This window comes from Gossypium hirsutum, chromosome A03, assembly GCF_007990345.1.
Source record: "Gossypium hirsutum isolate 1008001.06 chromosome A03, Gossypium_hirsutum_v2.1, whole genome shotgun sequence".
Classification (NCBI taxonomy): Eukaryota; Viridiplantae; Streptophyta; class Magnoliopsida; order Malvales; family Malvaceae; genus Gossypium; species Gossypium hirsutum.
Window position 1 is genome coordinate 56,398,267 of NC_053426.1, and position 7,191 is coordinate 56,405,457.

The 7,191-nt window shown below is 32.0% G+C and overlaps 1 long non-coding RNA gene across 1 annotated transcript; it reads left to right on the forward strand.

Moving 5' to 3' along the window:
- The first annotated feature begins 2,993 nt into the window (after nt 1-2,993).
- LOC121219599 (uncharacterized) lies at nt 2,994-4,459 on the forward strand. Its single transcript, XR_005916460.1, has 2 exons — nt 2,994-3,180; nt 4,227-4,459. It is a non-coding gene; the product is annotated as an uncharacterized lncRNA (long non-coding RNA).
- Nucleotides 4,460-7,191: the final 2,732 nt, after the last annotated feature.

A 7,191-nucleotide genomic window follows, 5' to 3' on the forward strand; every position in this document is an offset into this window, starting at 1 on the left:
ACCCCCTTTCCTTAACCTTGTAGGTGAGCCTTGATTTGGGGACTTGGAGCCGGAGGGGATTCAGAGTGGCCACGGTGATCGCCTTTGGGCTTTTGAATAAGTGTTTGGTTTTCATTAAGTTTTCTTTATTTATTATTTATTTTTGGGTTGTAATAAGGCCATTTTGACTTGATTTTCTTTCTTTTCTGGGATTATTTTATTTTTAATAACTTTAATCTGTTTGTTAATAAATGGGCTAGACTTAGGATGTGTTTTCAAAATGATAATTGTTTTCAAAATAACACCACGCCACGATTATCCGATTTATCAGTGGTTTCAACTTAAATAAATTACAACTCGATTTAACCAAGTGTGGCAATGGTTGTGGGCATGTCTAGGATTGGATCCATTCGAAGAGCTTGGTACTTAAGCAGCCTTCATTGCTCACCTCCTCTGTTACGGATTCCTACCTGGTGCCCAGCTTCCATTCACTTTGTTAGCTTAACAAAAGTCGGTTTTTAAAGCACTAAAATGAAACATGGATTTTTAACTTCAAGGTGGCACGTTAGGTTCGGCCATAACGTCTGGGCCGGGTTTGGGGTGTTACACTAAAATTCGAGACGATTCAATAAATGGTGCATTTAGAAAACTCACACGTAACCCATTTGATTTTGTGTATGAATTTCTAGATTTTGTCTTTGTTCCATAAATGCAAATTCGGATATCAAGCGAGACGAATTCATCCCTCCGAAAAGAAAAGTAAGTGCACAAAGGGTTGTGGGAAAGTGGAAACAATTTCAGAAATGAGAATTCTACCAAATAAGTAAAATGGGGTTTCCTATTTTCTTTTCTTTTTAGGACATGTTAGGTTTAATTATTTATTTCTTTTTAATTTCTTTTTTCTGTATAATAAGAATTTAAGTTGCAAATCAATTTTTTAATCCATGAAAATAAGAAGTGTGGTAATGATTATGTGCATGTCTAGGATTGAATTTGTAAAGGAAAGGCTTGGTACTTAAGCAGTCAAATTTGACTCACCTCCCTTTCTTGGAATACTACCTAGTGCACAGTATCTATTCACTTCTTTATTTTTGTCCCTTCTAATTTATGTTTTCAACAAAAGGACATTATTTCTCTTTAAGTGGGGGGACCGGAAACTAAAATCTTTTGGATTTTTGACGAAAAGTGAATTCTTTCCATCAAGTTGTGCTTAAGTAGAATATTTCTTAAAAATTTAATTTTTTGCTTAACTATGTTATCTTTAGTATGTATAAAATTCTTTTATTTCAATTATTTTTATGTTAGCTGAATTATGTCAAAAATTCTTAACTTAGTAATTTTGTATAAGTTAACCCGTGAAATTTTAATTTCGTAGAAAAATTAAGTATGCATGAAGATTTAAGTCTTTAGAATTGACTTAGAAACTTCCTTGAGGCAAAATTCTAGTAGGCATGGTAATTTGAAAATGATTTAGGAAAATTTTTGTTTGGACTGTTTGAGCCTTTCAACTCAACCTTAGTAATAATTATCCCTTGAAATCTTATTTTGAGCTATATGGGCTCATTTTCTTCTAAAGCCCTATATTAATAAGTTATCCTTCCTTTCATATTTTTCTCTACTTGTACTAAATCTTTGACTCAATGCATCTAGATTATTTTTGTGAATAACTTTGGGAGAGTTAGAGAGAATACTGGAATGCTCAAAATGTTGAATCATATGCTTAAATAAAGCAACAGTGATGCTTAGAAAATAGTTGTTGAAAAAGATGTACAGATGAGCATGAGTACTTAAACACAACAAGATTGGTGTTCTTAAGGATAGTTGTACTTTGAAGGTCTGAGATAAGCAGAGTCTAAGATATTAGCCTAAAAATTATCCATCTCATTTCCATACCTTAACCCTAATCTTATTACAATGTTATGAAAGACATTGATTTAGATTACTATGCTGACTACATTAATGGAGAGGAAGTACTGAGCTCAATATATGAAGGCACAAATTAAATTTAGGAATTGTTGCTTAGTTTAATCGAAGGAAAAAAATTTAATTGGAAAGTTCTTATCACACATTTGTTAAGGGAATGTATTTAGTACATATTTCTATTAGCATATTAACATTTGGAATAACTGAGTGATATATGTACTAAAGTTGTATGTTTTCAAATCTTCTATTTCTAAGCATAATTTTGTTGAACACATGACTATGGGAAAGATTTGATTTCATTTGAAGGGATTTTTTTTTTGCAAAAATGGTTCTTCGAGATTTAATTTAAGTTAGAATTACTCGAGACGAGCAATGAATTAAGTTTGGGGGGTAATAACTCTAAATTATATAGATTTTTTATCACCTTCTGACTAGCAATTCGTGTAAGTTCTGAATACTTTATAATGAATTTTGTAATTTTATTGAAAAATTACTTAAATGGAAACAAATTAAAGATAAATTTACATTTTTTTTAATTTACATGCTAAATTGACATAATTTTACCTATTTGACACAATTTTGTGCTATATGAGGAAAATTAGTCTCAAAGCTTACATGCTCAATACTCGATGCTTTAGCAGTCTTCTGTAACAAAAGCCACGCAAAGGAGGACTGATAATTAATCAACTATGGACGTCCAAAATTAATTAGAATTATGGATAATGGAAAGACTTGACCCATCTTGGAAATTGAATCAGTGAATTAGTCAAGCTTGTTGCTTAATTTTGAAGACAAATCGTCCATTTATAGAGGAAAGAGCCCAAATTCAACTACAAGTAGTCCAACCGTCCATTTCATATTTAATTTAGGTCCTTAGACTTGTTAAAAAAATTACAAAATAGCCCCAACAACTTTGCTAAGTGACCATTCAACTCCTCTCATGAAAAATACCTTGGGCTAGCTATTTTTAACAAAGTTATCCTTCCTTTTCCTTTTCTCAAGGTGGTCGGCCATAGGAAAGGGGATTGGATTGCTATTTTTAGCAAATACTACCCCTCACTCCCTCATTCATTCATCTCTCTCTTTTTTATCTCTATTTGCTTTCATTTCCCATTTTCTCATTTTTCAAGTGAGTTCTGCAAGGATTTGAAAGCAGCTGATTCGGACATTGGAAGAGCATTTTGGCTTGATTGCTATGGCAAGGAGTGAAGCACAAAGGAGGAGTAAGGAAGTTGTGCCATGGAGAACCACGAGAAACGGCTTTGCATTTCTTTCCCTGTACTCTTTTAGTTTCTTGTTATTCAATTTAAGAAACGTGTTTGCAACTAAATTTTATGTTTTTAATTTAATTATGGTTGCTTAATTCCTTCGATGTTAGAATAATTTAATTTCCATAACTTAGATTATTTATGTTGTTAGTGATGTTATGTGCCTCAACTTTTTATGCATTCAGATAAAATTATGACTATGTTATTCATGCATTATAAATGTGCGGAATGTAACTGAATTAATTATTAAATCCTAACCAGACTGTAATTAATTAACACACTATCTGAATGGTGCATGTTTCATCTATATTTGAGAGAATTAAATTAAATTTTGTAATAATTTGAGAGAACCTTATTACCTTGCATAATTCTAGGATTCATGTGATTAAACTGATTTAGTATATAAATATTATTGTTTCCTCGCATAAATCTATTTTTTCTGCTTATTAATTTATTAAGTTGTTGTCATAGACATATGCTATACTTAATAATTTATTAAGTTGAATCTTTAAACGATGTCTGAAACGGTAACCTTGAAGTCGTAATAAACATAGACATATGCAAACAAGAGGTTAAACTTCAGACTTCGAGAGAAGCTAAAGTACTCATAATTAAAATATGATTAATAAATACAGAGTTGCCATGGAAATTTCCGTAACATCATTATTAGTATTTAAATATTTCTAAGTTAGGAAGGAGAATTATTCTGACACATGAATGCTATTGAGATGTCTCTAAAAGACTTGCATACTATTTCCTTCATTTATTTAATTTAATTTTAAGCATCTTTAGGTTAGTTTAATTTAATAAAATCTATCACTTAAATTTATTTTCATCATAGACCAATTTGATAGTAATTAATTTTGAAATACTTGATTCACATAGAAAGTCCCTATAGAGACGATACTCGATATACTTATCGCTTTATTACTTGTGAACAATAGTATGTGCTTGCACATCAATCAAAACATTTCGAGACAAGTTTTTTACCTCATTCATTCATCTTTCTCTCTTTTCTCTTTTTTCTTTCCTTTCTCCTTTTCCTATTTTTTCAAGTGAATTGTGTAAGGATTTGAGAGCAACACATTCAGCCATTGGAGGAGCATTTTGGCTTGATTCCTATGGCAAGGAGTGAAGTACAAAGGAGGAGAAATGATGTTGTGCCACGGAGAACCACCAAAAATGGCTTTGCATTTTTTTCCCTTTGCTCTTTTAATTTCTTGTTGTTGAATTTAAGAAACATGTTTGCAACTAAAGTTAATTTTTTTAATTTAATTATGGTTGCTTAATTCCTTCGATGTTAGAATAATTTAATTTCCATAACTTAGATTTTTTATGTTGTAAGTGATGTTATGTGTCTTGATTTTTTATGCATTCAGATAAAATTATTACTATGTTATTCATGCATTATAAATGTGGGGAATACAATTGAATTAATTATTAAACCCTAACCGGATTGTCATTAATTGACACACTATCTAAATAGTGCATGTTTAATCTATATTCGAGAGAATTATATTAAAGTTCGTAATAATTTGAGAGAACCTTATTACCTAGCATAATCCTAGGATTCATGTGATTAAACTACTTCAGTATAGAAATGTTACTTTTACCTCGCACAAATATGTTTTTTTCTGCTTATTAATTTTCTAAGTTGTTGACATAGACATATGCTATACTTACTAATTTATTAAGTTGAATCTTTAAATGATGCCTGAAAAGGTAACCTTGAAGTCGTAACAAACATAGACATATGTGGACAAGAGATTAAACTTCGAGCTTCGAGAAAAGCCAAAGTACTCATAATTAAAATAGGATTAATAACTAACCGAGTTGCCATGGAATTTTTTGTAACATCATTAACAATATTAAAATATTTCTAAGTTAGTAAAGAGAATTATTCTAACACATGCATGGTATTGTGATTTTTCTTAAAAACTTGCATACTCAATTCTTCCTTTATTTAATTTAATTTTAAGCTTACTTAGGTTAGTTTAGTTTAATTAAAACCCATCATTTAATTTATTTTTCAACACCTACCAATTTTCTTAGTAATTAATTTCACAATACTTGATTCACATAAATAGCCGAGATGATACTCTTAGTCACTACTTTGTTACTTGTCAACGATTGTATATACTTTCACATCAATGGAATAATTTCAAGACATTTAAAAATCTTTTCCCTCTCCATAGCATAGTCTTTTTCAGTCGTTCTGAAGAAGGGGATGCAGCTAAAGGAAACTTTGTATGTTGCTACAATCACAAGAATTGAAGTCTGGTAGTAAAGAAATCGAAGAATTGGTAAGCTTATTTACCTTTCTGTACTTGTGGATTGAAGAAATAAGTAGAGTGAGAGCATTTAAAGGCTTCTATATAATGATGAATTATGAGTTCTAAAGGTCGAACACCTATAGTTTGATTGATAAATGGTTGTCATGTTTAGCTTCCAATACCAAGGAGGCTCTGACTTTCAGATAAACTAAGTTAACAAGCATAAGGAAACAATGTGAGTTTCTACACGTTTACTCTGAGATGTTGTTTGTTTGGCAATAGTGTATGTTAAATCTAGAAGGAGTTTCATTATTATGCATAAACTCTTTTATCAAAAAATGCTTGTTACATAAGGTTGAGTAGGTTTATAGGTATCCTACAGCATGTCGTTATGAAAGAGATAGTTGTAGCCTTATGCTTATAAAGTAGCATATGACATGTTCAAATGATTATGAATTGCATGTAATGTCTATTTGTATGTGTTGTGAATACTGATGGGAATTTTCAAAGGATTTAGATGAAGTTAGGATCTAGGAAATGAGAATTTATGTTAGATACCGCCGTACGGAATTGCTGAGTGCACTCATGATTAAAGAAGCTCTAGGCCTTATAGAAGAGACACTATGGTATTCGAGCATCAAGGTTAGAAATAAAGAGACGAAGGAATGGAGAGATGAATAGGGAAATTGGAATTCCATTAAAATTCCACCATCAAAGATTGCTGGGAAAAAAATCGTGATGTGCAAAGTTTTAGGCCTTGCGGAGGGGACATTGCGATGTTTGAGCATCAAAGTGAAATGTGAAAGAGGTCCTTCGAGACGGCACCATGACAACAGTTATTAGGTTTCATATAGCAATGTTGCGATGGTGATCAACAAGCCCTATAGGGCAACACGCAACAGCAGTATGGTCCTTTGGGGAGACATCTCCAAGAGGTTTAAGGTGTAAGACTATAGCTCAGCTATGAAAACAAATAGACTCCGTTGGGACAGTAAACACAAGGTCGTCCACCGGGACAGTAAACATAGGGTAATTCATTGGGATAGTAAACATAAGAAATCCTGCTAGGATGTAAAATATGGGGATCGTAATTGGAAAGTTTGCGGTTCATAAGTGATGCCAAAGTTATGTCTCAACCCAGATATGGTGAATAGAAAAACAAGCTCCTTAGATTTGAAGGTATTCATAGTATACAAAAATATTAGTCTGCTAGGGAGGTTACATGTGACAACCCAAATTAGACCCTGGTCGGAATGTGGTTTCGAGACCACATTACCGAGCCAAAAATTTATTTTTGTGTTTTAATTACATAAATTTTTGTGTGACAGTGAATATATGAGAAATTAAATGCTTAATATTAGCTTTAGGAATGTGAATTAATTCGAAAAGGACCTAGTTGACGAAGTTAGAAAAGATGATAGATGAATTATAAGGAGTAATTAATAATAAGGAGAGGAAGCATGGCTTTGCATGTCAAATTACCCATAAAATACATGGTGGCCGGCCAAGGAGTGATGATGCTCCACTCATTCTAATTTAATATTTTTTTTTGGTTAACAAATGATGGGAATAATAATAGGAAAGTGAACAGAAAAAAAGGGGTGTTCATACTTGCCATCTCCTAGCCGAAAAACCAAGAAAAAGAAAGGGAGAAAAATTTTGAAGAAGTTCGGCCATTGCTTGTATCTAGGAGGAGTGTTTGATGTTGTGGCATGAAAATGAGGGAGTTTGAATGCTTAATAAGGAGG